The following is a 7686-nucleotide window of genomic DNA, read 5'->3' as shown; positions in this document are numbered from 1 at the left end:
TCATCATAAACGCTTAGGTGCTGTTTGTTTGTTTTTTCTGATACAAAATGTCTGCAGTCTGCGGACCACTACTGTAGACTTCTGCAATAGAAGAGGTGGACCAAACGTCTGCCGTCTGAAAAAAGAAGACTGCTTGTTTTTTTTAATATCTGTGGGCCATTAAAATAAATTGAAATCTAAATACACTGAATTTTTTAAACTTCAAAGTGATTTTTTAATATTTTTATGACTTTGTTATAAATAATTAACAAATCTAGATCAACTTTTATCTATTATTGTATAAAAAATAAAAATAAAAATGGTATGAATTAACGTATATATTTGATAAAAACCAACAACTTTGGTTGCAAAGTTATAACCAATGTTCTAAATAACGTACGGCGTAACTTGGAGGCAATGTCAAGCCTCAAGCTTTTCCGAGCCTTGGCGAGCCATGTCGTTTGTAAGGCGTCACTTAAGGCGGCAAATTTGTATATAATTAATATTTTTATATGTATTTTCAGCTATTATTCTATTTTATACACATATATGAGTTAAGGCGGCGTGTTGGTAAAGCTCGGCGGCATGCACAAGCCTTGGAACCATGGCGCGCCATGGCGGAGCCGTGGCGAGCATTTCAGAACCTTGGTTATAACTAAACATTATAATTACGGATCAAAGAATTTGATACATAAATGGATGGAAATAAACTTCGATTTTTTCAATTAAATCCATTAAAAACGTACCATAAATATTTTCTCGGGAAATTGACGATACTGTATTAAATAATATTTTACAAAATTTGGAAAAAAAAATATAAGAATATATTATGATTTTTTTTTTCATATTTATATAAACAACTTCAACGACTATTATTGTAATAAAACTTTATTTATAAATTTGTCAAAAATATCATGTTTTTATCGTCGAACGTTTTTTTTTTAAAGTTTTGTAAATTTTTTTTTCAAATTGTTTATCATTAATAAAGTTGGAAAAAATATAAAAAAAACTTAAAAAATTAAAGATATATGTGTTTTTTTTTAAGCTAGAAGATGTCTGAAGATGTTAGAAGACTCTGGTCCACATCGGCGCCAAGAAGAGGACGCACATACATTGTTAGGTCTGCAGTCTTCAAAAAAACAAACAGTCTGCCAAGTCTAATGTCTGCGCGTGGTCTGCGTGGCGTAGACAGAAGAGGCCACGCATATCTGCAGACAAAAAACAAACACCACCTTAATCTCTTCAAATAAATCCACACATATTTCATAAGGAAAGGAAAAGAGTCAACTTCCGATAACTTTTCCGAATATCAACACAAAAGCTTCCATTCTTCTTCAAACATAAATTCTAAGACTCCGTTATCCAATATCTCCGCTATCCAATATCTCAAATGGTATGCATAACCTTTTTGTTATTATACATACACAATTATTTTACAATGGCTCTATGAATTACAAGTTATAATTTTTTTCATGAATTTTTTTAGAAAATGTCAACTCCGATAAACTTCCCCGATATCAACATAGAAGCTTCCATTCTCATTCTAATATAAAAATCACATTTAAATTTCGAAGAAAACAATTTCCATTTACTGTATATTTTGCAATGACAATTAAAATGATCTAATGACATTCTTTATCGAATGTTGGTTTATTTCTTAAATATTTCGTTTTAGCACATGACCAATTATATGTTGTCTTATATAGAGTTCAAAATAGAGAATGATTAAAATTGTTAATTTTAGATAATGATTGTAGATTTACAAATAAAACTTTTAATGTTGTGTATAAATAAGTTTTTAGAAATTTATAAACAATTTGTAGAATTTTATTTATTATGACATTTTTTATTATTATTAGCAAAACAAACTTTATTAGTAATTTTTATTTGTAATTTGTTATATTTTTCATATATGTTTATTACAATAATTTAATTTTGTTATTTTCCGTATACCAATTTTCATTTACTTCATTAATTATAGTTGTTTTATTTTATAAACAATGCATTTCATTATATAATATAATCATTTTTTTCATTAGTTCACACATAAATAATGTCTCGTGTATCATAAAAAATAATTTCAAATATTTATTTCAATCAACTATAATACAGTTATATAATAAATCTCTTACTTAATAATTTTTTGAATATAATTGATTAATAATTTTGATTTTTAACTATCAAAATTTGTTTAATTTTATAACCATGGTTTCTACGGGTTATAACGTAGTTAATTATCATCAAATATTGATAATTAATTCTAAAAATATTTTTTATTAGCGGAGTTGATTACCTTTTAGCATTGATAATTTGTTTAACTTTATAACCATGGTTTCTACGAATTATAACTTGGTTTCTGGATTCTCCATCAAAGACATTACATAATATATAATCCTTTCAAAGACATTACATAATATATAATCCTTTCTGGTCCTTTGTAGATAATATACAAAAAACAAAATTTAGACTTGTACTTTACACGTTAAACTAAGCTTGTTTTCATTTTATATTTTCATTTAGACTAAGCATGTTTCAGTTATCTATAGCTAAGTATTAAATATTGGTTCATAATTTTAATTTTGTGCATGTGAATTAAAAAGGGCATTGATTTTCCTTATCTAATTTTCGTAACATATAATATAAATAAAACTTTAAATGAAAATATAATATGAATCAAAGTAATTTAACTTGTTCAATTAAATGATTGTTTGGTCATTTTCATTGATAATGACATATTTCTTTCTGATGATGATGATATAGTGTAGTCGATCAATTTCGACAAATAAATTCAACTGTAGTTTTGTTATATTGTATTTTTAGAAGAGAAATTTCATCAAATGACCAAAAGGAGGGGATGTTTGTAGCAAATGACCATGAAAAACACAAATTTATTAAATGACAACGAATTCTGTAGAGAGGGGCTCTGCGGAAGTCCTTACGTTCTGAGGAATGAGAAAATCGCTCTGAGAAATCGGACAAAAGGGGAAAAAGACAAAAAAAGTGCTTCTACACAGTTCTGCAGAGAGGTGCTCTGTGGAAATGAGTACACCTCTGCGGAACGCATGTACATCTATGAGGAAATGGTAGTTGAAAGCATTAATTTTTTTTCCGACATTTCATCAGAGGTGTACATGCGTTCCGCAGAGGCGTACTCATTTCCGTAGAGCCCCTCTTTACGGAACTGTGTACACGCATTTTTTTTTGTCTTTTTCCCCACGTGTCCGATTCCTCAAAGCGATTTTCCCATTCCTTAGAGCGTAAGGACTTCTATAGAGCCCCTCTTTGCGCAAGTCGTGGTCATTTAAGATTAATCTCCAAAAATCGAGTATTTATGGCATTGGAGCTCCTGGGGATATGTTGTGGAGTCTGCTCGTATGATTGCTTGCAAACCTGATAAACTATCCTTTCTATATCTGGGTCTTCCGTTCGGATATAATATGACTATATTTGCCTCTTGGAAACCGATAATAGAGAGGTTCAAAAAGAAATTGAATAGATGGAAGATCAATACTTTCTGGATAGGTGGAAGGACTATATTGATTAAATCAATATTAAGATCTTTGGGTACTTATTACTTCTCACTATTTTTTATGCCAGTTGCAGTTGCCAAACAACTTGAATCGTTATGTGCTGATTTTTTGGAGTGGTGATGAGAACCATTGTAAATTGTCTTGGGTGAAGTGGGATCTTGTTTTAGCTGCAAAATCTCAAGGAGGCCTCGATATAGGAAGTCTAACTTCACTTATTTTTGCGTTATTGCAAAAATGGTAATGGCGTTTTTTTAACAACGAAGAATCATTATGGGCGAGAATCATAAAAGCGATATGCGGGGAGAAAGGTGGCCTCGGTTTGGAGTTAGATAAAAGGAAAAGAACGGGTCCTTAGGCTAGGATCATTTCTTCGAATCACAGGGTTCTAGAAATTTTTTTTTTTGCATCCGTCGGTTTGCAAAGAAAACTAGAAAATGGGATGCATGTAAAATTCTAGAAGGATATTTGGAATGGAGAATAACCACTGTTTACTTAACTTCCTTGAATTTTTTTAGCTAGAGGTGAATCGTGATTGTATGATTGCAGATAGAAAAATGTAGACGGCTGGAATTGGCATTGGAGGAGAGAAGTTAGGGGAGGAGAAGAGAGTGATCAATTGAGGATGTTAATGTATATTTTCTCTGATTTTTCTTTATCAGGTCGCAATGATAGGTGGATTTTGAATATAGCTTCTAATGAGGAGTTTATTGTTTCCGAAACAAGAAGATAGATGGACAAACAAATTCTCCCTTTTACTGATACAAAAACTAGATGAAATCGATTTTTACCTGGAAAAGTTAATATTCATGTTTGGAGAATGCTTCTGGAGAGACTCCCAATGTTTACAAACCTTGATCATCGGGGAATAGATGTCCATTCCTTGCTTTTCCCTATTTGTCATTTAGAGGTGGAGCAGTAGGAACACTTATTCCTTCGTTGTGAGGTGGGAACTAGGACTTGGAATGTGGTTTTCAAATGGTTAGATGTTACTTTTAATCGGTTGGATTCTATTATGAATTTATTTGACCAGGTGGATGCAGTAAAGTGTATCACAAATAAGAAGAATGTTATTAATGCGGTTGTTGCTACTTCAGCTTGGTACATATGGAGGTTTCGTAATAACAAAGACTTTGGAGATGGTAAGATGCAAAAAGATACAATTTTTGATTCTATTAGGGAGTTTTCGTTTCTTTGAGTTAGCAATAGATTTACTAAGCATACTTTTAAATGGGTTGACCGGATGCATTACCCATTAAACAATTTGTAATGTTTCCTTTTTTCCTTTAGTTCCTTGCTAGAGTTTCGTTTTTTATATATGGCTGACTGTTTCAATTTTTTTCGTCTTCTACAAATATATAAATCACCAAAACCATAACGAGCGACTTACCTTTTTCCATTATTCCTCATACTTGGTCTTCTTTTCATTCTATTGTTCTCCTGCATCGTTTTGAAAAAACACAGGTACAAATATAAGATTATTGTTTTCTTCTTTTGTCGTCTGTAATCTGTATTCTTTAAAAAATGTTAAGCCATTTTATCATTATCATCCTCTTTTAAATAACAGTGACTATTCCTCAAATGTAATATATAGCATCCAATTATCCTGCTTCGTTGTAGTTTTTGAATAGTTGAAAGTCCGATTCATTTTTATATCATTTCAATCATTTTTTTTAATTTACAGATTGTTGTGACATGTTCTCTAAACTTCGATTGTATGGATGAAAGTTTAGAAATAGCAATGAAGATTATGTTACTGTTGTACTACTTTTTTGGAAAGTTGAATAATCAATTGTCAAATATGATTACCTGGTTTACCCTTGCTATTGATGTTGTTCTCCGTTTGTGAATCTGTGTGTATGTGATGTTATATCCTCATTTGGTGATTCTTATTGGTTCTATGGTATAATAACATATTTTGTGTTAAAAACAACAGAAAAAAAGATGAACAATTTGAAACATAATTAATTGGGGGACAAATAGTTGAAGGCGGTTTGGGAATTAACTTAAAAATATCAAACTAGAATGTTAGTTTTACAGGATATAGAGCATATATTACACAATGAATAGTATAGTGCGTTTAGTGATTCAGATGTGCTGAAGTTAACACTAAACTATATGTAGCAATCACCTCCATGCCATTAAATCCTTACTATTCTATTATATTCTATTATTTTTCGTCTTCGACTTCATGACAACTACATTCTTGGAATTGGCATAATAATACATATAACGTATGATCTTGTTATTTATTTTAGTTAAAAAATGAAATGACAGAAAAAGGTGATGCAATTAGATATTTCAAGATCCAAATTCCAGGAGTATATCATAACCACAAATTCCTCAATAAAATATAAAATGTAAACAAAACATGGGTTGTTTAAAGTTTATATTTTTAATAAGAAATTCCACAAGATGATGTTCAATAATGCAGATCACATGAATCAATGCAAAAGTTGCAAACCAAACAAAATTGTTAACTTAATAATTTATGTTATACTTATTCATCTATTTGTATAGAGTGTAGATGCATGTATGTACTTTCTTATGCATGTACGTATTTATATAAGTGAAATACACGGAATCCCATTAGATGCTTCATCGGTGCCATTGCTTCGATAAAAAAATTTCATCAAATCAAGTATTCACCTAATATGGAAAGTAAATCAATAAAATCAATTTCTTATTTATTTATATTAATCAGATGAATATTTTGAATAAAAATCGCCTAATATGTATCATTTTTCGAATTTCGAGATTTAAAGTTTTAGTCATCGAATATTTTGACAATTACCTGATAATCTCTTTCGCTCTCAAGGATTTGCAATTTTTTTCTTTCGACGTTTTCCAGCTATTACTTTCAAAGCGAAAATTATTGCAAATTAAACAGGTAAGTTTCTATATGTAAATAGTTATCTTTTATTAAAATAATGAAAAAGTCGGAACAATTCCTGGCATTCCAGATTGAATCTTACCATCGTCATATGGCGTACGTCGGTTGGTTCCGTACATATCTTCTTTCAACACGTACTTACTACATTTCATCACTCCAGTGAAATTAATATCTCTTTCAATTTCAAATATTGATCATTCTGATGTGTAATCGACTAGAATCATCTACAAAAAGGGTTTAATTGAATGTATTTGAAATGTAATATGTAGATGTCTCTACATCTGATATTTGATCGACGAAGGTGCACATACAAGTTGCTGTGAAACATGCAGACGAAAGAAGGACGGGCGATTGTGCCGAAAAAGTAGACCATCGATAACGCTAAAGGAAGAAAATGGTTTTATTATTAATCAATGGATAGGTGGGTGGGTGGGTGGGTGGAGGGATAAGTAGGTGGATGAGATTATTTAAGAGTTAAAGTTATTATTTATATTTTTTTTTATAATTTGATAATTTAAGAATATGAAAAATAATAAAGATCTTAGAGTAATTTTTTTTGTCATTTTTTTTATATTCGTGTCAAAATTTCAACTTAAATATCCATGTAAGGTATTTTTTGACAAAAAGTATTGCGGAGACAGGATTTGAACCCGTGACCTCAAGGTTATGAGCCTTGCGAGCTACCAAACTGCTCTACCCCGCGCGGAAGAGAAGAACTGAAAACTAATAGACAAGCAAGGATTGAATGCGCCCCTCTACCATATCTGTACAAATAGAATAGCCTATTTATACAGAATGGTAAATAGGCCGTCTATGATCATCGATCATAGAAATGACTAGGACATGATTAAATTATCGTTAATATATGAACTATACCAAGAAATGTCTAGAATTAAAAAAAAAATTTATGCAAATCTAATATTAGTGATTATCATTTTTATACTCTTAATGTTAATGAGCCGGTGGTGTACCGGATAACCACAAGAAATGGCATAGGAAAAGCAAACGTATCCAAGAAGCCGATCAAGGGACTAAACTTGCCAAAGTCTGAAGAACCATAAGTTTACTATTCATAAGCATTGCATTTTCATAATATATATATATATATATATATATATATATATATATATATATATATATATTATTAATTTTTTGCTAATACTTTTTATCGATAATTATCTTAATTATTTTTTTTACAGATTCGACAAATAACATGAACTTTACTTCCGCTAAAAAGCAACGAAAGTTAAGGAAATTATATTTAAATAATAGAAAAACCAAAAATAT

General features: G+C 30.4%; 1 non-coding gene across 1 annotated transcript; it reads right to left on the bottom strand.

Annotated features, from left to right (window-relative positions):
• Window positions 1–7028: 7028 nt before the first annotated feature.
• TRNAM-CAU (transfer RNA methionine (anticodon CAU)) lies at window positions 7029–7102 on the bottom strand. The gene has a single exon. It is a non-coding gene; the product is annotated as a tRNA-Met (tRNA).
• Window positions 7103–7686: the final 584 nt, after the last annotated feature.

The sequence above is a fragment of the Lactuca virosa genome, chromosome 4 (genome assembly GCF_052849685.1).
Source record: "Lactuca virosa cultivar CGN04683 chromosome 4, Lactuca_virosa_CGN04683_v6, whole genome shotgun sequence".
Lineage (NCBI taxonomy): Eukaryota > Viridiplantae > Streptophyta > Magnoliopsida > Asterales > Asteraceae > Lactuca > Lactuca virosa.
This window is presented reverse-complemented; position numbering and strand designations above follow the sequence as displayed.